Below are 24,901 nucleotides of genomic sequence, written 5' to 3'. Positions count from 1 at the left end.
ACCTACAACGATCTAAGCTTCTCCAAGCAAGATCTTCAAGGTTGTCCTCCTTTAATATTGAATTCTTCTCTAAGCTTCTCCAAGCAAGATCTTCAAGATTGTCCTCCTTTGATATTGAAATCTTCTCTTTCTTCATAACATTGTCTTCTTCTCTTTATTCATAACATTACATTCCAGAAGAAACTCGTTTTACATACGAGGGTTTGAGATGAGAAAAGAAGTTACATTAAGAGATCAAAAGGAGAGGCACGACACGCAGGTCGTATTTAAAAACCCAAAACAAAATAAAGGACAACTAAGGCCATAACTGATCACCACAAGGCAATAATAATAAACACATTGTTATTATTAAATTTTAATTCCTTTAATTAATTAAAACCAAATTAAATTTCGGCGACCGATCACACTACGCAGAGTTAGCCGGGGGTTCCGCTGCCCTTACGGTGGTTCCGCTGACCGTATTTTAATGAACAATTCATTTGAAATGGACATTGTTTTGCATGAACACAACCCTTGCGTAGTCACAAAACAGGAACCCCAAAATTTCGCGTGAAGCTCGTGTGACGGCCGTCACAGGCGTGTGACGACCGTCACAGGCAATGTGAGTGTGACGACCGTCATGGGCGTGTTACGACCGTCACGCATTCAGTTTGTTACGCCTGTTACGCTCGTCACACGAGCTTCACGCGGCCAAACTAATAGAACTTTGAAACAGTCTACACTGGGCCTGTTTGATTTGATTTTGTAAAACTGTTTTTTAGTTTTTAAAATTTGAAAATAAGAAAATTTGTTTGGTAGTCTAATTTTATAAAATTGTTTTTGAAAACTATTTTCTATTGAGAGTTTTAAAAACTAAAAAACTAAAACAGGTTTTAGAGGTTTTGGTTTTTGGTTTTTAGTTTTGGAAATTATGGAAAAAACAAGGAAAAGTGGTACATTTTTTAAAACGATTTTTAAAAGTAGAATTACCAAACATGTTTTATTTTATTGTTTTTCTTCAAAACTCTTTTAAAATTGATTTATAAAATAGTTTTTAAAAACTATAAATTTTTCAATTTTTAGATTTTAGAAACCAAAAACAATTTCTCCAAACAAGTTTTTAACTTTTAAATTTTTAAAACGATTTTTAAAAACAGAGCTACCAAACAGATTTTATTCCATTAATTTTTTTAAAAACAATTTTTTAAAACTGATTTATAAAATCATTTTTAAAAATAGAAAATCAAAACTCAATCAAACGAGCCCTTGTGTGTAGTGGTGTTTTTAGTGTGAGTAGAAGATGGAGAATGAAGATGATGAAAAGAGTATGAAAATGAAGAGGGAGTATATGAGTTGGTTAGCCTTTTACACAGGAAAATGAAGAAGAAGATAACTTGGTTGAAGTTGTTGAGAGGTGTTGTAAGTGACTCCGCATGAAGGTTGTGGTAGAGGCAGCAAGGTGGTTATGTGAAGGTTGAAGGAAATGACCGCATGAAATGGTGATGGTGGAGTATGTTGGTGGTGGCGGAGGTGATAGTTGGGTAAGAGAAGATTGCTTGGTAGTTTGCACGAGAGGGAAGAGGAACAGTCGGAAAAAAATGTGTTTTTGAGTTTTCAAATTTTTTCCTCTTCACCAATCAAATGACTAGCTTTGGATCTGAGTGAACATTGGAAACGGTTGTGTGTTAGTGATTGGTCTATTTCCCCCCACTCTTTCATACAATTTTTATTTATATATATATATATATATATATATATATATATATATATATATATATATATATATATATATATATATATATATATATATATATATATATATATATATATATATATATATATATATATATATATATATATATATATATATATATATATATATATATATTATATATATATATATATATATATATATATATATATATATATATATATATATATATATATATATATATATATATATATATATATATATATATATATATATATATATATATATATATATATATATATATATATGGGACATATCTAATGAAAGCAAATGTTATAATGAGAGAAGAGAGTAAAGCATGTAAATCATTAGATTTAATTTATGACTACGATAATTTTGTCTTGAAATTTATGCATGTGAGTCACTATCTTTCTTCTACCCACGTTTTTATTTTTGTTTTTTTCATTTTTAAACTGTTGATATCCATTATTAAAAAAACTCTTACTCCTTCTATCTGATATTGTCTTCTTCAAATTATTTTTTTCTTCAATCTCGGAAATAAGTTACAAACAATAGAGATTAAAATAACGAATATGTATTTTGGTATTTTTTTTAATCTAAATTTTTTTGCTTTGCACTGTCAAATTAGAAGAGAACAGACAAAGAATTAATGGATTTTATAAGAATTTATTTGATTTTAAGTTTATTTCGTCATTGAGTCTCTGTTTGTCCTGTAAATATGTTTTAAATTTTTTTTCTCTCTATTCTCATTTACACCTAGTCTATGTAGTTGCATATCAATTGTTTGAGGAAATGTCACTCTTATTGAATACTTCCTATCTTAACTTTTTATTTGTTGATTTGTTGTAAATCAAAATTCCCACATGCAGATTTGCACTGTGATGTGATGAATCATAAATAACTTCTCGTAGTTTACTATTAGCCTCACTACTATCAATTATATGATATATTTTCAACTCATCTTCCTCTTTTTTGTTTTCAACAGTACAATCTACACATGCAATCTATAACTTTTTCTGAAATATGTAAAAGTTCTCATGAGTATAAATATCTCTCCCATACCTCTCAAAAGCACGATCAACCATTAGCTTTGGTATTGAATGAAGTGAATTATTATCAACAAGTAATTCTTTATGTCTTTATGCTTCAATTGATGATTCATACCTCATACAAAAGTCAACCAAGCTAACATTAGGATTCAAGAATTACCATAAAAAGAATTCTCACTTTCTGACCTTGATGTTGTTCTCAATATTCCAATCAAAAAAATATCTTTAAAGTATGCTGGAATCCACATGCTTTGAATATCAAACATATGAGCTAACCACTCATTCTTTTCCAACTCAAACCTACTCATTATAGACTTCCATGTTTCTTCAAAATCAGATGTTGTCTCTGATCTCCAAACACATGATTTGAAACTATTGTTGAACTCATCGTTAGCATTTAATGAAACATCCACTTTTTCAGAAACTTTTTTCATAATGTGCCACATACAAAATCTACGAATAGAAGAAGTGAAAATATTATCAATGACAACTTTCATGGCATGATCTTGATCTGTTATTAGAAGAGTTGGATTGTATCCTTCCATTTCTTCCAAAAACTTTTTAAGCAACCATATGAATGAGTAAGCTTTTTCATTTGCTAGAAAACATTCTCCGAAAGTAATAGATTGTCTATGATGGTTTACCCTGGTAAAAGGTGCAAAAATCATAGAATATTTATTTGTTCTATATGTAGTATCAAATGAAACCACATCCCCAAGCAATAAATAATTTTTCATGCAAATATCATCTGCCTAAAAAACATGTTTCAGCCGAACTTCTTCGTCGACCTCATATGCATAGTAGAATGATGGATCAACTTCTTGTTTCCTTCTAAAGTTATCGATAAAAACATGTGCATCAAAATCTTTAATCAATGTCTTTAAATCTCGAATAATTTTGAAGATCTCTTTGTGTGCACCCAATGTTTTGATAACCTATACATTGTTATTTCAATAACTGATATGTTTTTGAAGGCCCGACATTTGTTCTATTATATGTTTGGAAATCCTCCAAAATCTATGAAGAATTTCAATCAATCTTGATGAACAAGATTGTTATCACTCACACAATAACAATGAAAAGAAGAACAATGGAGAAAGAAAGAAAGTAAATAACGATGAAGGAGAAGAAGAATTAAATTCTACAGAGTTTCTCTCTGCCCACAAATTGTGGAAAACTTCTTATTCACTTTACAACTGCAAAATACTGTGAATACAATGTTATGAATGCTCTATTCACTTCATTACAAAAAATAAGGGTTATTTTCTCTATTTATATATTTAGGTTAACTTGGACCTCAAGTCAAAGCCCAAAACTACAAAAGTCTAAAATAGCTAACACTACTAAAATAGACCTAAGTTAAAATCCTGTGTGAATCAACATGCTTAGACACTTCGACACACTAACACAACCCACCATACTAGGTGGTTCGACACTTCCTTGTTCTGTCGAGAAACTTGCTTCGGCACAAGGAATTACAATTCAACACACCACCTAATTCATTGTGTCTAAGCTATCCACATTCATCATAGCTCTTAGTCTTCTAAACACTTCGACCTGCACTCCCTTCGTCATGATGTCTGCAATCTGATTCTCAGTTCTGCAGTGTTCCACATTCATCTTCCCATTTGTTACCTTCTCTCGAAGATAATGGAACCTCATTTTGATGTGCTTTCTTCGATCATGTGCTATCGGATTCTTCATCCGATTGATAGTTGGCATGTTGTCGATCTTCATGGTAATTGCTCCATGATTCTTCGTTGTTATCTCTTCGACCAGATTCACCATCCTCGTTGCTTGACATGCACAAAGAGAAACAACTATATATTCTGCTACGCATGACGATAATGCCACTACTGGCTCCTTTCTCGAACTCCAAGAAACTGGTGCCCCACCTTGCATAAACACATAGCCCATTGTGGAGTTTCGATCCTTAGCATCACTACACCAACTTGAGTCGGTGTATCCCACTAATTTGCATTCTTTTCCTTCATCAACTGCAGGAAACAAAATGCCATAGTCGAGAGTTCCTTTTAGATACCTTAGTATCCTCTTCGCCGCTGCTAGATGTGATACCTTTGGCTTCTGCATGAACCTGCTCACCATATGTACATTGTATGCTAAGTCAAGCCTTGTATGACAAAGGTATCTAAGTGACTCAATAAGTTCTTTATATTGGGTTGGTCGACATCATTTTCATCTAAATCTTTCGACGATTGTAATTTAGGCTCAATTGGAGTCGAAGTTGGATTGCAATCTTGCATCTCAAATCTCTTGAGTATTTCGCCTTCATACCTTCTTTGGTGCATCATCAAACCTCTATCACTCTTGTAGAATTCGATGCCAAGGAAATATGAAATGTCACTCAGATCTGACATTTCGAATTCCTTGTTGAGATCACCTTTGAATTCTTCGATCTCCTTCTTGCAACTACCTGTTATCAACATGTCATCGACATAGAGGCATAGTATAAGCAATTCACTTTTGCTTATTCTTACATATACTCCATGTTTAAATTTTCACTTCACAAATTCCTTATCCCTTATAAATCCATGTATCTTCTAATTCCAAGCTCTTGGAGCTATTTAAGTCCATACAGGGCTTTATGCAGCCTGTACACCTTTCTTTCTTCGCCATGTTTCACAAACCCAGCTGGTTGTGCAACATAAACTTCTTCTTCTAAGGGTCCTTTAAGGAATGCATATTTCACATCCATCTGGACATTTTCCAGTTGTTTATGTTTTCTAGATCAACAACCAATTTGATTGTTTCGATCCTAGCAACAGGTGCAAAAACTCCATCGAAGTCGATTCCTTCTTTCTGAAGAAATCCTTTCGCCACAAGACTTGTCTTGTGTCGAGTCACTTCTCCTTTGTGATCCAGCTTCACCTTGTACCCACTTCACATCGATTGCCTTCTTGTCTTGGAGCAATTCGGCAAGTGACCAAGTTTTGTTGACTTTGATTGACTTCAGCTCTTCGTCCATTACTTTCATCCACTTCAAATCTTTCAATGCCTCAGCTGCATTGACAGGTTCGATATCTGCGTAGAAAGCATAGTGTACTAGTTCACCTTCTTCATTTACTACATCATCTGATGTAATCACACATTCTTGCAACCTTGAAGGCATGTGTCTTGTTCTTTGAGGTCTACTTGTGCTTGCTTCACCTCTAACTTCTTCCTGTCGAACTTCTCTTTCGACTTCACTAGTTGGTTCATCATAAAAGATTCTCACTGAATCTTTCTTGACATTCTCAGTCCAATCTCACTCCTTAAGCTCATCTATGATCACATCCCTGCTCATCACCACTTGCTTATTCACTAGGTCGAACAACTTGTATCCTTCAGTCGAATGATATCCTATTAGGATTATCTGATTCGACTTGCCATCATGTTTTCTTCTCAACTGATCTGACACATGTCTATGTGATATAGATCCAAACACCTTTAGATGAATCAAGCTAGGCTTGACACCAGACCAACATTCTTCTGGTGTGATTCGTTCTAGCTTCTTCGTCGAACATCTGTTCAGGATATATGTCGCAGTCGATGCAACTTCTCCCCATAATTCTTTGGGTAGATGCTTGCCTTTCAACATACTTCTAACCATATTCATAATGGTTATATTCTTTCTTTCTACGACCCCATTCTGTTGTGGAGTGTAGGGTGGCACCACCTCATGCACAATCCCATCTTTCCCACATAATGCATCAAAGTATTTAGACACATATTCTCCACCACCATTAGTCCTTAAAATCTTGATCTTTCTACCGCTCTGTATTTCAACCATAGATTTAAACTTGGCAAATACCTCAATCACTTCACTTTTCTTCTTGATCAGGTAAGACCACCGTTTTTGATTGAAATCATCTATGAATGTAACAAAGTATTTCTTACCTCCAATCGAGTCCACCTGGAGAGGACCACATACATAAACGTATATGACTTCAATAATTGCCTTCGACCTGCTTCATGCATCCTTACTGAAGTTGTTCTTGTACTACTTCGCTTGCACACATTCTTCACACACTTTATTTGGAATGTAGATTTTTGATAATTCTGAAACCATATTTCTTCTCTTAAAATCTCTGATGTCTTTGAAATTGAGATTGCCAAGTCTATAATTCCATATTCATTTATCTCTGTTGGCTGTTGTTACAAGGCACTTATGCTCCATCATATTTAGTTCAATCTTGGAGGTTCTATTATGATACATTGGAGCCTTTAAGATCAATCTTCCATTTGATTCGAGAACTCTCATCATCTTATCTTTAATCAACACCTTGTAGTTATTTTCGAATAATTGCCCTATGATGAGCAAATTACTCTTCATACCTCATAATCAGAACATCACCAACACCTTTAGCTGCTAGAGTGTTGTTATTTGCAAATTTCACCATGCTCTTAGGACTTATGTTGATAAACCAATCTTTCCTTCCAAACATGTGTGATGAGCATCCTGAGTCCAAGAACCACTGGTCATTGAATCTCTCTTCATCTCTTGTTGTAACCATCAACAACGTCTCTTCTTCTTCATGCTTCGGCAACTTTGCATACATTTCTTGATTTTTCTACTTTTCTGGACAATCACTAGAACAATGACCATAATTTTGACAATTGTAACACTGAATGTGACTCTTATCTGGCTTTTGACCACCACCCATTCCTCTACCTACAACACCACCTCTTTGGTTGTCTTGGTTCCAAGGTTTTCTCTGAATTGACCAATTTCCTTCTTGCTGATTTTGATCAATCGAATTATTGTAGCCTCTTCTGCCTTTGTTGCCATTTCAGCTTCCTTTGCCCTTTTTTTTTTGCTGATTGAGCCTCAAAATCCATATCACTCTTCAACTTTCATGCAGCTCTTTCATCCATTCTTTGTTCATGAGACTCAAGCGTCCATTGAAGCTCTTCCTTTGTCAGTTTTGATAAATCTTTCGACTCTTCTATGGCTACTACCACGTGGTCGAACTTTGGAGCCAACGACCTCAAGATCTTTCCAAAAAAAGATCTTGATGTCAACACTTCTCCATATACCTTCATTTGATTCACCAGTTTTGTAATCTTTGTGAAGAAATCATTTATTCTTTCATTGTCTTCCATCTGAAGCAATTCATATGGTCTTTTGTGAGTTTGTAACCTCACCTCTTTCACCTTTACCACGCCTCCAAACAATTTCTCTAGAATTTCCCATGATTCTTTCGCTGAGTCTGCATCACTAACCTTTTCAAAGTTATCTGCATCAACACATTGATGGATTATAAAGAGAGATTTATAACCTTTCTTCTTCAATTCTTTATGTGCAACCTTTTCTTAATCTGTCGCATCTTCTGCAAGCGTTGTTACTCCTTCCTTCACAAGATCCCAAAGATCTTCATAACAGAACACAACTTTTATCTGCTTGCACCAATTCTCATTTGTTGTTCTTGAGAATCATAAGATTTGTTGGAAAATGCCCGTTTAGATGATTCGTTGCCATGGTGATTTTCTTCCCACGAATCAATTAAACCGGAGTTCTTTATACCATATGTTGGGAATCCCCCAAAATCTATGAAGAATTTCAATCAATCTTGATGAACAAGATTGTTATCACCTACACAATAACAATGAAAAGAAGAACAGTGGAAAAAGAAAGAAATTAAAGAACGATGAAGGAGAAGAAGAATTAAATTCTGCAGAGTTTCTCTCTGCCCACAAACTATGGAAAACTTCTTATTCACTTTGCAACTGCAAAATACTGTGAATACAATGTTATGAATGCTCTATTCACTTCATTACAAAAAATAAAGGTTACTCCCTCTATTTATAGATTTAGGTTAACTTGGACCTCAAGCCAAAGCCCAAAATATATAACACTACCAAAATAGACCTAAGTCAAAATTATGTGTGAGATAACATACTTCGACACTTTGACACACTAACACAACACAACATACTAGGTGGTTCGACACTTCCTTGTTTTGTCGAACAACCTGCTTCGACACAAGGAATTACAATTCAACAATATGCATGCAATAACCTCTTGTAAACATGATTTACTTTTCTTGCTGATCTCAAAAATTGTCTCTTCATAGGTGAAGCAAGTGAATGTTTATGACTTTCATGAAATCGAATAAGCTCAAATTTACCTTCTACAAGTTTGAAAACAACTTTTGCATTACATCCTTCTCTTGTAAGACTTCTTCTTCTATTCTTGACATTTGATTTACTTTTCTCTTTCTTTTGTCTTATTTGGTAAATAACTATTTCTTTCGAACAAACAGTACTTCCAACACTTCACACCATTTTTATCTTTAGTTTCCGACGAAGAACGCACACTAAATCCGACAATATGTGCATATTTTTTGTAAAAAATTTCACCTTCTTCTAACGTATCAAATAGTTGTCCAGCCTTAGGTTTTATTCCTCATCACAATTTGGCATCCATTCATCATTCTAAAAATACAAAATACACATAGTAAATACAACTCATATTTTAAAAAAAATTGATATCTTATAGTGACTAACGAAGATACGACTGATGAGTTAGAATGCATTGAGTAATCTTAGGAGGCAGCTTGGGGATGATAACTTTGTTCCGCTTCCATATTATCTTCCATATTAGGACCGTGAGAAGTGCAAGTCCTCCATAGTGATCTTATGTTGTTCATCTCTTTATAGAAGAAATATAAAATAATTTATTGATAACTAAAATAAACAATATATGGTAAAGTTAAGAGTAGAAAGCTAAATGCTTTTAATCCTAATAAAAAATGTAATGATTAAATATGTATATGTTGTTATTGTACAAATTTGACATCAACGAAGCAAATAAAACTCTAATTTTAAACATGTTGGGTTTTATATCCACTCAATAGTTTTTTATGGAATACTTTTGTCAATGGTTAGAGCTTCTTTAAATTTGAACCTTAAAAAATCAAAGCATCATATCATAAAAAGTGCGGTGCATTCAGTTTCTTTTAAAAAAACAAGGCAAAAAAAACAAAAATAAAGCATTTAAGAACACATAATCAAGAAGAGCGGAGAATTACCACGTATTGATTTTTATTTTGTTAACGTTGATTAAGAACTTTGACTTGATCTATCAACGGAAAAAAATGATTACTAAAGAGTGATTGAGAAAGAAATTGACACAATCTTATTATAATACCTCACATGTTAAGTATTATCATCTATTGTCACACCCTGATTTTGACCCTGAATCATCAATTTAACACATTCGTCATAGTCGTTGCATCTTTGCATATCATAACATACATTCCATACTGCATAATGTCTAGAATATTAGTCGAAATAAATTTTCGGATTTACAGACAAACCGATTGAATCAATTATTAGATGTGTGTCAAAACAGCAGGCAAAAAAGTTTCAAAATCAAACTTCAAGACATCAGTTTTATTAATCTACGTTTCACGTAGTTTAACCTGGTGTGCTCGATTTATTTTTTGGCTAATTTTTCGGTCACATTTTGGTCCGTCTGAGCATTTCACCGGTCATTTTTCGTTTCAAAATTGGCTCAAACGCTATATATTTCCGAGAAGTTTATTTCGCACTGATCAGTGTGGTGCAGTCATTTTAATTTTTTGGGGCACTTTCATTCCCGATTTTTATTCATTTTCGGTCATTATTTTTATTTTATAGTGGTTATTTTGAAAACTGTGAATTTTGTTGGTGTTAATTAATTAAATTTGATTTTAATCAATTAAATTTTTTTAAAAGGGATAATTTTTATATTTTAAATTATTTAACAAATTATGCTTCTTTGTTTTGATCTTGACCGTCAGATTCAGTTAATCAATGAACTACAATTTCTATCTTTATGATTCCCTCTTAACCAATCAGAAATAAGAATATTAAAATAAAAAATAAAAATAGCGGGTGGCATAAGAGGGTGGCGTGACAATAGCTGACAAGGGAGGTTAGAGAAATGTTTATTTCATCTGTACCGATCCAAATGCGGTACAATGAAAAAAGAGCATCCAATGCTCCTTTAACCCTCCCACACAATGTCATTTGTCCTCCAACAGTTCCACTAACCAATTTTTGAATATTATCTTTCTGACTTTTTTGGGAGAAGGCTAATAATACCTCTGCTCTATCAATTTTGAAAAAAAAAAGCATAAACCATAAACTCATCCAGCAACTCACGTAACCCTCTCTACTTCATGCACTACCACCAATTTTTTCAACTCTCTCACTTCGAACACTCCATTCCTCCACCTTATAGCAACTTAAACTCTCCTCACACCCATTTTTTTAACACATCTCATCTTTCTCATAAAAAAAATAACATGACTTCCATCACCCCCATAATTTCCAAAAAAAAAAACAACCAAACTCCCTCTCTACACTATTCGTTATCCATCTTCCCACCTCATCTCATTTTTAAAAAAAATCGAAAAAACTTATTGTATAAGAGAGACTACAGGAAAGAAGGTGTCGATTTCATGACATGAATACTCTCTTTCAAGTTCTAAGGAAGTGAAGAAAAGCAAAAGTAACACAAAAACAACTCATAAAACTTCACTCAAACCATAATGCCTCATAACCTGTTACTACGTCGAATCCGTACGCAATAACAACACTCACAACTCTCAACCATTACCACCTCTCAACCATACACCAACAACCATTTTCGTTCCTCGTCGTCACCTCCTTCCATCATCCTTTGTTCACTCGCACAAACACCATGCAACAACAAACTCACTTTTGCAACAAACTTCGACCGAAACCAAGCAAAACCGGACCTAAACAATAATAAGCAATACTGCAAACTGCAACAAAGTATCAACATCCTTCATACTGTCGGTGCTCCCTCCTTTCCTTCTCGCTCTAATCGCACAAAGCTAACCCCGTAGACGAGGTAAGCTTCTTCTTTCATCTTAGATTTTAGTTGGTAGTTGTTTTTCTTATGAGATAGTTCCAATGAGAGGTAAACATTGATAAATGATAGAGTTTTTGTATTGTTGAAAATCAAATGTTGTTGTTGTCTCTTCATGAGTCAGAGGGAGTTTAAGTTTTAAGAAGAAATGTTTCTTTCTTTTTCTATATTTTACATTGAGACAAGGAAGGATATTTATGTTTTTATTATTATTTCCTTAACCTGCCACATGTCCAATCCGCATTAGTTAGTATTTGAATTTTGAAAGAAAAAATAAGGGAGGCTTGAATCCGGAAAGCGCTCCATTTTGGTCCTTATTTTTTTTTCTTTCTTCTTTTTCTTTATTTGATAATGTTAATTTTATTTAGGGTTTTAGAATATTTAATTGGGTTGGGTCCAATCTCCTTTCAATATTCACACCCCTGCCCATTCTTTCATTCGCCATTTTTCTATCTCCTTTTACTTTAGTTTTCGATTTTCTTTTATATTTTGTGAATCCTTGATTAATTTTTTAAATTGCTAACTAATTAATTATTTATTAATTTATTATTTTGTTTGTAGTTTAATTAATTATTTGTTTTTTTTATTTAGTAATTAAATAGTTTTTGATTAGAATGTTTTTTTGTTTGTTAAAAAAGGATTTCATTTAAGTAATTGTTGTGTCGGTTGTGTTGTGACTTTGGAGTTAAAATTCAATTTAACTTTCGAAAATTGTTTGGACGCATAGATTTCAGCTCGACTTTTAATAGAACGATTCATATATGAATCCATTCTAAGTAAGTATGAACTAAATTCGGTTTGCTTTCAATTTCGGTCGGTTTTCGGTCCCGTGGCTTACACTTGGGCCTTCTTACAATGAGTTTAATTTATTTCGGCTTCGTGGCTTACTCTTGGGCCTTCTTACAATGAGCTTTTAAGCAATATCAACTTGAATTTCAATAATTTCAAACCTTTGCACATTAATCATTTTAAATTTAATTTCAAATCTTTTCTCAATAAAATCTGAAGAAAAAGATTACCCTGGATGGAATACCCAGTCGTAATCCCGAATATTAGGCCCAAGTTGTAAGAGCTTGTAAGCCCTATGTATTTGTCTTCTCCTTAAAATGCTCCAACATTCAAATCATTTTCATAAGTGAATCTGAAGAAAAAGATTATCCTGGATGGAATATCCAGTCATAATCCCGAATATTAGGCCCAAGTTGTAAGAGCTTGTAAGTCATATGTATATTCAAACGTCTTTTCTCAATAAAATTGAAAGAAAAAGATTACATGGGTGAAAGGTCCAGACGTAGTCCCGAGTATGAGACCCAAGTTGTAAGAGCTTGCAAGTCATAAATACTCGTCTTTCAAGCCCAAAAATACATTCAACCAATCAAACTTTTTTTTGTCGCCGTGCGATTGATCAGGAAAACATTTTCGTAAAAGAAAGATGGTTTGTCTTAAGATGATGCAAAACAATGCTTCGTCCACAATTGTTGAGTTGAGATAAGTGATGTTTTTCCGAATGTTGATTTGTAAATCCATTCGATGTGTGATATACGTCTGCTCCTCATCTGTTTTGGGTAAAATAATGTTCTTCGTCGATTAATACAATATAACTTTCGCTAAAATCGATCAACAAACAAACATTTTTCTACCCAGAACTACCTAAGCCTTGAGTTCTCTATTGCACCCAGAGATACGTAGGAGCGGGATTTGTAAATCTTGTCAGGCCCATTAATAAAAAACTTAGGTTTAGTCCCCTTCGTTGCAAAATCCAAAAACATCTCCTCCTTTCTTTGGATCATATTCTTCTTTCCTTCATAATAACTTGAGAAGCCTAACATTTGAAGCTAACACTAACGCGCACAGTTAACCTAATGGTTCCCGTTGAGTACAACGGACGTGAGGGGTGTTAATACCTTCCCCTTGCATAATCGACTACCGAACCTTGACATCGGTTGCGACGACCATAATCATTGTCGTTCTTTCTTGGGTTTTATTGATATTTCCCCTTTCCTCTTTAGGAATAAATAAAGTTCGGTGGCAACTCTGTTCAGTCCATCATGCGAGCGTGCGATTGCGCTTCGCTAGGTCGTATTCTCATTTTTCGAGGTGCGACAGATGGCGACTCTGCTGGGTAATGATGATTTCCTTAAGTGAGTCAAGCCTAGTTAGATCGTTTGTGTGCCTTTGTTTGTGTACTAGTGTGGCTTTTCTTTATTGCTTTTGCTATCTTTATTGTCATATTGATATAATCTGTTGTATTGGTTCCATTATGTTTTGGTACTTGGATACTCTGATTGCAGACCTTGTGGGAAATACTTTTTACCCGAGTCTCGAGTAAAAACATAAGATAGGACGAGGTTGAGTAGTGCGGGTCCGCGAGATGAATTTTTCGTTGGGTCAGTATGAGAACCTTACTTAGAGTAGATCCTTGGGAGGATGTTGTCGCCCGACAAGTAAGTTGTCGTAAGCTTCGATATTTTCATTAGGATCCATGACTCTGAGGACCATTTGTAGAACCTTAATACTTTGGCCAATTAGGAAAGATGGTTGCGTAGTGTGGGTCTGCGAGATGAATTTCTCGTTGGATCGATGCTAGAACCTCACTTAGAGTAGATTCTTTGGATGAAGTTGATGTCCGGCAAGTAAGTTGCCACAGGCAATAAACAGTCTAATGGATCCATGACTCTGGGAACCTTTGTAACCCTAGATCGTACCTGGTGAGAACCTATTCTTGGAAAGTAATCAGATTCATCAGTACCTCAGACTTTTGAACCCGTGTATTGAGGAAAAAGCAAATATGCATAGCTTGTATTGCATTCATTCACATTCCATTGCATCTGCATCTCATCATAATGCATGCCATTTCCCATTCAAAATACAAAAAAACTCATCCATCCTTACTCCATGATCAGCAAAGTGATTCTTGACACGCGTTTAGAACAAAGAACCATGTCTCAAGAGATGATGGACGAGCTAAGGAAAAGTCAAGAAGCATTGAAGGAGGAACTCAATCTTTTGAAGAGCCAAATGGGATGGGTCGTGGAAACACTACAAGCCTTATTGAGAAAAGAGGGTCATCCCATACCCATTGCTGCAATGGAGGGAGCTACTACTCCACATCCATCAGGTGTTACCCCAGGTCAAGGGCGATTCTATGTGGCAACTCCTCATCTACCGATATATGGCCCTCCCTCAGGATGTCACCATCAATATCCTCTGGATATTCCTCCTCAAAATCACCTAAGTCTAGTTCGGAACAAAAATCAGAATCAGAACAAGGGGAACAAAGATCTCAACAACTCGATTCTGGTGCCATATAGCAAACTCTACCTGCAACTGATCCAGAATGCCTTGGTGACCCCTCGAGCTCTCACACCTACGTCACCATACCTGCCATGGTACAATCCAAATGTAACATGTGAATTCCATAAAGGGACAGTGGGACATGACCTAGATTCTTGCTTAGCGCTGAAAGCCTTGGTACGAAAGCTGATTAACAAAAAGAGCTTAGTCTTTGAAGAAGATCACCCGAAGGTCAAGTGTGGATACCATATTGGAACAATGGGGTACTCCATCAAGGAATGCAAGAGTTTTAAGTTCAAGTTGCAAAGATTGATTGACATTAGGTCACCAACACTCAAGGAGGAAAGCTCAGGTACATACATCTTGATTTCTGGGCCAAGTAGCGAGAAAGGTAAAGGACCTCAGAAACCCCTCAAGGTTTTGTACCACAAGCAAAAGGCCAGGGATGTGTCTAACGAGATATCGTCGTTTCCCGGTAAGATCATTGAGATATCGCCTTGGATTTCCAATGTCAAGACTCATGCCAACAGAAGTAAAGAAGAAGTGAGTAGTGGATCCAAGAGGGTTGCATCCAACGATGAGATTCAAGGAAAAGAATTTGAAGATCGTCGTGCCAATATCAAAAAGCTTGTTGATCCCAACCTTCAAGTGGATGAAAATGAGCAATTAGCAATGTCTAAAGTTCCATACGAGCAACCACTACCTTTTGGTCTTCATTACCAATAATCCTGGTTTGCATCTCATCCAATACAACGAGCCCAAGGCCCGAGATATCGAAATCAACGTCAAAATCAGCCTAGGCCTCAAAAATAACTTGGAAAGAAGAAATGCTCCTCGTCATCCAATCCTCATGACATATAGCCAACTTCTACAGCCTATGATTCAAAACTCGTTGGTGGTTCCCAAGTCTCTCAAGGCGATTCCACAACCTTCTCCACCCGGATATAACCCAAATGTGAAATATGGATATCATGCCGGATCATAAGGGCATTCAACTGAAGACTGCAATGCTTTCAAAGCCAAAGTATAACAGTTGATTGATAACAGGTACATAGCCTTTCAAGAAGGAAGCTTGGGGGTGAACGTCAACCTAGGATGTGGAGCAGTATCTCCCTCCATTGCAGCAATGGGTATGGGATGACCCTCTTTTCTCAATAAGGCTTGCAGGGTTTCCACGATCCATCCCATTTGGCTCTTCAAAAGATTGAGTTCCTCCTTCAGTGCTTCTTGACTTTTCCTTAGCTCGTCCATCATCTCTTGAGACATGGTTCTTTATTCTAAACGCGTGTCAGGAATCACTTTGCTGATCATGTACAAAGGATGGATGATGTTTTTTTGTATTTTGAATGGAAAATGACATCCATTATAATGAGATGCAGATGCAATGGAATGTGAATGAATGCAATGCAAGCCATGCATATTTGTTTTTTCCTTAATACACGGGTTCAAAGTCTAAGGTACTGATGAATGTGATTACTTTCCAAGAATAGGTTCTCACCGGGTACGATCTAGGGTTACAAAGGTTCCCAGAGTCATGGATCCCTTAGACTGTTTGCTGCCTGTGGTGTCGCATCCGCGAAAAAAACAACCGGCGGGACTCAAATAAAAACACAACACAGAGCCGCCACTGCGCGTTATTTATCCCAAAATAGGGAAAGGAAACGCTCAGAGAAACCTGGAAAGGAAATGGTCTCGCGACCAAAGAGAAAGGGTAAGGGAGTCGGTTACGCAAGGGGAAGGTATTAGCACCCCTCACGTCCGTCGTACTCGACGGGATCCACGTTCTAAAATAAAGAATAGGTTGCTAAAACATCACACACACACACACACACCGAAGACAACGCAGGTGGGGTTAAGAGAAGGGAGCTCGATAGGACATCGCATCCTATGCCTACATATCTCGTCTGGAACGAGAATCAGAGCCACTGTAGTTCGGCTTACGCACGCCAAACAACACAAAACACACAAGTAGATAACCAGTAAACACACACAAAAAAGAAAAAGGTTGCCCGGAGTGGTCTCGCACGACCACCTGCCTACATACCTCGTCTGGAACAAGGATCAGGGCGATGTAGTTCCCCCTCAAGGGAAAGAAAATCTAGCCAGAAACCAAGGGAAGACACACTACCAGGGAGCTGGACTTGAGCCTAGTGTTGTCATGCATCATTGCCCTACGTTCAGGTTTCTATCCTACTTGCATAAGCAAGCTACTCCTATCCAGGAAAGAAGCAAGCATACAAGCATACAATCAACAAATGAGAACAAGCATCTCAAACAAACATGTTAATCAGATATCCACATAGCACACACTATAACCAAACAAGTGGGCTCAATCAATAGGTTTGACTGCCTCAGCAAGTCATCTGTACAGGCTGTGTTTGCTCTTAACCTTGCCATTGCGAGACTAAGGTGAAGCAGATGAAAAGGTGAAGTGAGGATGAGACCTCACAGCTCTTATCCCTAACCAGGGAGAGCTTCAGACAAAGGAGCGTGGGTCCAGAATGGAGGGACCCTTCTACGCTCAAAGACTCTGACTCGACTGTACAAAGTACAAGATCTTGGGTTTGTGTCCCAATGCATCAACACACAGCCGTGTGAGCAGAGGGACGACTCACAGAATAGTGGGGGATAGATTGCATATCCCTTGGCTTCCACCAATTGCCTTGATTAAGGACTTTACCTGCTTAGGCACAAAAGTAAACAAGCACAAACATCGCCTCTTAAGGAGGACTTCAGACATTTATTTGCCCGGCCAAGTAACAGACCGGGTCTCCAGACTACATGAAGAATAGAAGTCCTACCTCAAGTGGTTTAAAAACCAAGCAGCAGCAAGCAAGTTCTTAAAGAACTATAAGCAACTAAATGTACCTGAAATCAATCAAGTATCATCAGTACTCAGACAGACAAACAGTAAACAGCAAATGTTAATCAGTCAGACTATACAAGTCAATGCATAACAAGGCAAGCTATAAGCTCAAGCCTAAGCTTCACAACCTACAAAACAAAGTTATGTTAGTGTACAAACATCAAATAAACTCAATTGAATCCACTTGGTTCAATCTCCTTAAGCATTGTGCTTTTTATCCTGAAAAATCAAGCAAATGTGAGAAACTAGACCACTAGGCCAAGCCTAGGGTCCAAAGGTGGAAAAAATGTCTAAACAGCAAGGTATCTCTAACCAAAGTCAAATTAATGTCAAACAAAAGCAAATGCAATTGATCCCATGTTTATATCATTCACTATATTCATTTCATGACCAAAATAAGTCAAACTAGGTCAAACACAACATCAAAAGTCCAAACAGAACTATTGCATTCAATTCCATATCAAAACAATTCCAAAAATCCTCAAATAATTTACACCTAAACAGGACATATTCAAGGTATAGCATGTCAATTTTCAGCTCAATTGGACAAAAGAAACTATGTCAATGAAAATCAAGAAAAACAGACACAATTATATGAGCCAATTCAAGGCATCAACCCAAGCATTCACTTCAAAAATTCATAACAGAGTGACAACATATCATAAATGAATGGGACCAAAAGCATAATGTCCTATAATGTGTCTAGCATCATCACACCAAATTTCATTTCCATCCAAAACCATATGAGCATTTCACAAAGATATTCCAAACACATGTCACACAAGCTTGCATATTTGACCAACAGATATGAAAAATGCCAATCAAATTGAAAATGCAATGGAAAAATCCAGAAAAATTCACATAGCATCTTAACATATCATTGATCCATCATGCAAAATTTCACTTTATTTCAACAAGCATAGGTCATGAAAATAAATCCAGAAAGTTGACCTAGCTAGGTGTGACACAAATTGTCACACCTAGATTCAAAAATTCACAACTCAATCATCAGGTATCCAAAATTCACAAAATTTACATGTAAATAACCATCAACATGTCTACAATCACCACAAAAATTTTCAAGAATTTCTTTTAGAGCATGAGGATTTCACAATAGGAATGGCAAAATGTGCACAAAAATGACCTAAGTCAAACATCTCTAAGTCAAACCTATTTTTTACCAAGCACAACTTCCAAAAATAGGTCAACAAAATTCTAGAGAGAATTAGGAAGTCAACAAAAAATCCACACATTTTTTGGACTTTCCAATTATTTTTTATGAATTTTTTAAGGTGTTTATGATTTTTTAATAATTATTTGAATATATTATAATTAATTAAGTTTCATTAATGGCATTCTTGTAAATATTGACACGCAGGCGCGGGAAACAGGTCACTCAAAAATTCAAATAGAAACACGGATCAAATGGCTTTATTTTCCAGAAATCATCTCCTTCTTCCCAGAATTTTCCAGAAAAGCTATGAACACGAAGAACATCAATCTTTCACCAAAATCTTCATGCGAATACTCGTTGGAACCGTCTCATCACGAGGATCTCAAATATCATCATGGCTTAACCTAATTGTTCCTAAATTCTTCGAATCGATCGACTTAGGGTTTTGCAACATATCTTATAATCGACCTAACTCGAGCTATAATCCACTATTCCACAAACCAATTGTATCACGATGCTCTACATGAAAAGCTCTACCAAACGCACATAAACACGAAGGCAATGGTGACATTCGAAACCTAACCTTGATTTGAAGGCAGTGACGATTCATGAAGTTTTGATGCTCAATTCCTTGAAACAGATGGACTAGAAGCTGCAAGAAGTTGAATACAAAGCTCAGGTTCGAGGGAGATTGCTTCTACTGCGCCAAATCTCGATTCACCATTGATGGAGCAAACTTGTACAGTCACGATTTAAGGCTCTTCTCAATCCAATTTGCCAAAACAGTTACAGATGATGATGAATGGAGATCAACACAAAAGAAATCGTGCAAAAGGATGAAGAATTGAGAGAGATTTGGTCAATTTTGTGTGATGTGTTCTTGAGAAGAATTTGATGAATTTGGAGAATTTTGGATCTGATTTTGGGAATTGTGATTTTTGTTATGAGTTTGTTACAATTAAGCTTTTGTACTCATGATTAATCCATGCTTAATTACACCAATTAGCCAAAATGTAAATGATTAGCATAAGTGTCATTTTCACACCAAGGGCAAAAATGTACTTTCACATGCCAGCTAATGACAGCTCACTGCCACCTCATACAAACCCTAAACACCTGTCATGAGCTGTTGCCACTTGTTGGAGGTTCATTGGATGTGTATTTTTGAATTTCCACATGTGATGGCACTTTGTTCATTTTTCCAAGTTCATTTCAAAAGCCAATTTCCAAACCATGAAACCTAGGCATGTTATGAGTATTACAACAAGTTTCAAATGCCATTTGTGAAGTGTTGCAAAAATCCCCACTCAAAAATTCCAATTATTTCACAAGTTGGACAATTTTGCCCCTGGTTCATTTAACTGTTCAGTTGAAATTTGACTTTTTGCATTGACCATTTTTGAAGAAATCCAATTATGCACCATGAAAGTACATGTCAAATGGAGTTTGTGCATATAAAGAACATCCAATTTGGACACTCCATGTGGAAGTTATGCCCTCCTGATTATGGGTCATTTTTGAAATTCACTGGACCATAACTTGACAACCATACATGGGATTTTCAAGTTCTTGGACTTTTTGGAAAGGTGAGAACAAGATCTACAACTTTCATGTTTAACACTTTTTCATTTGAAGCATTTTTGGACACGTGGTCTTGAGGTCAAAAACTTTCCATTTTTGGAAACTTCCATTACAAGTCACTTTCTATTTTTGGTAGTTTTTGTCCTGACTTGATTTTCTCCATTCTTGAGCTTTGAGATGTCAAATAACACTTGTTCCAACATGAATGAAGTGTATCCAACTCATTTCCACCTCCAATCCATCAAATCATGTACAGTTGACCACAGTTGACTTTTCAACTGATAGATGAATCTGGCAATGCATAGATCAATCTGAGCTCCAATCTTCTGATGAAATAGCTCAAGGGTGAAACCCTAGCCTCAATTAGCTCCATATAATCATAAAATGATCCTCATATCCATCATAAACCCCATCTCCTGATTATGCCCTGATTGGCCCAATACAACTGATTAGGGTTGACCAGTGGTCAAAACCCTAATCTCAAGGAATGTGCTTCAACACTTGATGATGACAAACCATGATGATGATGATGAATCACTTCAATCAAGATGAAGACCAATATCCTTTGAGAATCATGAAACCCTAATTTGGACCTCCACATCCTCAGATGATTAATAACCAGTCCAATGAAACCCTAGCTTTGCACTTTAACTTCCTCATCTTCTGATCAAGACTTGGGAGAATGACTTGCACAATGTAACCACATGATATGCAATATGCAATGCCTAATGACCTAAAAATGATATGCAATATGATATGCTAATCCCAAGAGAGGAGGGCAAATTTTGAGGTGTTACAGCTGCCCCTATTCAATCCACTGTGAACCTGTCGATATGAATAGCCTCGGCTTTCAGATGATCAGGATGAAGAGTGATTGAATACCAAGAACAGACGAACAATTTGCACTCTGATGGGATAAAATTAACAACGCCTGTCGGAATCGGCGAAGAACACAATCTTGAAACAAAATCCGTCTGGTACGGAGAAAGTCGGCCTGATCACCGAAATGAAACTGTCGACCTGGATACCAAAATAAATGGTAATACAGGGATAACCATGGTCTAAACACCTCATCCACTCGGGATTATTATTATTTCTTCTTTTTTTTCTTTTCTTGAACCCCGAAATTTTCTCTTCTTTGCTTTTTTTCATTTTCTTGAACCCCAAGATTTTCTCTTGCGCAAATGATCCTCGGATCAACGCATTTGAACCCCGTTCTCCTGTTTGCCAAAATGATGAACCCCATTCTCCGATTTGAACCCCAGTCGCCTGACGATGACTCGCAATCGTCAATATGAACCCCGTTCTCCAGAAAATGCCGCAACATCTCCTTTTCTCCATTTGAACCCCAGAACATGCCTCAGCATTTCTTTTCTCCATTTGAACCCCAGAAAATACCTCAGTATCTCCTATCTCCTGTGATAATTCCGCTGGCAATGTCGGAAATAACACCAAACCACTCTGAGGGCGACATGTCAGAGGGTATACCTTCACAAAGGAAGGTAGCAGGTGTATCTCTTCCTCAGAAGACACCTATAACGACCTCCATTGGCCTCAGCCAGAGTCTAAGGTGACACATGAACAGAAGATAATCCTGAGGACCTCATCCCGGACATAATCTTCAACTCCAATCTCCATTTGAACCCCAGAACATGCCTCAGCATTTCTTTTTCTCCATTTGAACCCCAGAAAATACCTCAGTATCTCCTTTTCTCCGTTTGAACCTCAGAACATGCCTCAGCATTTCTTTTCTCCATTTGAACCCCGAAATCGCGCTGATCGCGTAACGTCTTCTGATTTTATCTCCATCTCTGTCCGACGGAAACATTTCCTCCAATATCGCACTACTGGGGAACGTTGCTGATCTGACGTCTTGATGCTAAACTCCTCGGAGTAACATCTTCACTGTCTGGCAAAAAACCACTTCTCAAACGATAACCACGGCTTGAGACTAGCTTATGCTTGCAATAGGATGCATGATCGATTTTTTCTGCGTAATGCTCCATAATTATGGAAATGCTACGCGCTTTATTATTTCTCTATGCAATATGCTATGCTTATTTTTTCATGATGAATGTATAAAAACGTATCCCCCTCAAGGGATTCTGCTGAGGAGCACGAGACACTCTGCTGAGGAACTCGTCAATACTCCGATTCCACCCTGCTGGGGATAAGCACCGCTGCTGGGATAAGGTACCCTTTGCTGGGGAAGAACCTTCTTTGCACCCAATCCTCTCGAGAAACTGCTGGGGATAAGCACCATCAACACTCTGTGGGGATATAACAGTCTTTGACTTGCTAGGGATATCAATCCCGACTCTGCTTCGGGAAACCCTCACAGATATCCGGCAACTTCACTGGGGAAATACTCACAGATACTCTGCTGGGAAACAGCCACCTCCAGGCCTGGCGACTGGGGAAACATCGATCTGACATCTGCTGGGGATAACCATCCTGACCCTGCTAGGGGAAGCGAATGCTACTCCGCTGGGGACTACCCATGCAATCCATAGGTAGAATCAACTCAGCTGGGGATGCAAATATCAGTCTGCTACGGAAACTCATCCAATCCACTGGTATGATGAACACTGCTGGAGATATATTACATTGAAACCCGCTCCACTCGGGGAATAGCAACCTTCAGGCCTGGCTGCTGGGGAAACCCCGGGTTAAACCTGCCGAGGATAACCATCCTGACTCGGCTGGGGAAACCCACAGACCTTGATCTGCTAGGGATTTGGTCCTCACAACTCTGCTTGGGAGATCCTGCTGGGGAAATGAGAAAAGTTGGTATAGAACACCCCTCGACTCGTCGAACCATGGTATCCACCTCCCAAACTCGTATCAGCTTTCCACTTTTGAGAATTCCCAGACTCGTCTGGACCTTTTCTGCTCCATCATCTTGTATTCCCAATCGCTCCGCGCTCGACGGAAACGTACTCCTGGGATTTATACATATTCTTCAATCTTCCGATTTTGAAGAGTCTTCTTGATTAATTCCAAAGGCCGTCGGACGTCCCTCGTCGTCTCTTCATATTCATTCGTCCCTGATCAGACTCTGCGGGGAATTTCTACAGACTTTTAAATCTCCGATTTTGAAGAGTCTTCTTGATTAAAATCAAGGATCGTCGTACATCTCAACGTCTCTTCGTCATCCCTTCAGTCATTCATCCCTGAGCGAACTCTCTGGGGATCTGTTACAAAGCTTCCACATCACAACCTGCAAGTGAGTGAAAATATCTAACAATTCCTGCAAAACAGATCGTTAGATAAAACCGTGCCCCAGGCGTGTCAAGATTTCAACACTTGGGTCACTCATCCTTCCAAATAAGATTTCAAGCTCTCAATCTTATAAACATGCATTGGAAGGAACCTGTATGTCTTAAAATGCAAAGTTCTTTATCACAAATAATCAGACGTTCTTGCAATCAAAGCGGTAATGAAAAACAAAAACGAAATTATTTGACTGAATATGCATTTTATTGATTGGAAAAGTGTGGCTCAAATGAGCAATACAAAGGAAGCAATTCCTGAAAAGAGGTAATTGCGCTCAAAAGGAAAAATCTATCCTAATGGCAATGTGAAACCCGTGATCTCATCGAGTTCCAACCCGGTTACACCCCATATGCCCTCAGACTCTCCATGCTTTCTGCCTTCTGAACAAGACGATTCCGATTGATCCCTACCGGGTATTATCCATGATGCTTTAACCAAAGCGAAAATGATCATGCTAGACGCAGTTATTCGTTTCAATCCCTCTTTTGCATGGACCGCCCTTTCGGGTTTTCAGTCCACCGGGATACCCTTTTTTGCCCAAGTCGCCCTTGTGGGGTTTTCGACTTGCCGGGTGTACATTTTCATTTTATCCCTAATTTCTGCCCGAACCTTTCTTTCTGTTTTTTTTTGGTTCGCCGGGATGCCCCATTTTTGCCTGGACTATTTTATTCTTTTCGTCCAGCGGGTCAATTTATACGAAGTATTTTTTAACTGCGTCCGCATTCACAGGGGATGGAAAATCTTCGCCATCCATGGTCGTTAACAACAAGGCTCCACCAGAGAAAACCTTCTTGACCACGAATGGACCTTCATAATTTGGTGTCCATTTGCCCCTTCGATCGTTTTGAGGAGGAAGGATCCTTTTCAGCACCATATCACCCACGTGATACACCCGAGGTCGTACCTTCTTGTCAAAAGCACGCTTCATCCTTTGTTGGTATAACTGCCCATGACAGATGGCTGCTAGCCTCTTTTCCTCTATCAGGCTTAATTCTTCATACCGGGTCCTTACCCATTCAGCCTCTTGCAATTTCACGTCCATCAGGACTCTCAAAGAGGGAATCTGAAC

General features: G+C 37.3%; 1 pseudogene; it reads right to left on the bottom strand.

Moving 5' to 3' along the window:
- Window positions 1–2,526: 2,526 nt before the first annotated feature.
- The window catches only part of LOC127129425 (protein FAR1-RELATED SEQUENCE 5-like), a 28,175-nt pseudogene continuing 5,800 nt past the window's right edge, over window positions 2,527–24,901 (bottom strand).

The sequence above is a fragment of the Lathyrus oleraceus genome, chromosome 3 (assembly GCF_024323335.1).
Source record: "Lathyrus oleraceus cultivar Zhongwan6 chromosome 3, CAAS_Psat_ZW6_1.0, whole genome shotgun sequence".
In the NCBI taxonomy this organism is placed as follows: domain Eukaryota; kingdom Viridiplantae; phylum Streptophyta; class Magnoliopsida; order Fabales; family Fabaceae; genus Lathyrus; species Lathyrus oleraceus.
Note: the sequence above shows the minus strand (reverse complement) of the source record. Positions and strands in the feature narration are given on the sequence as shown.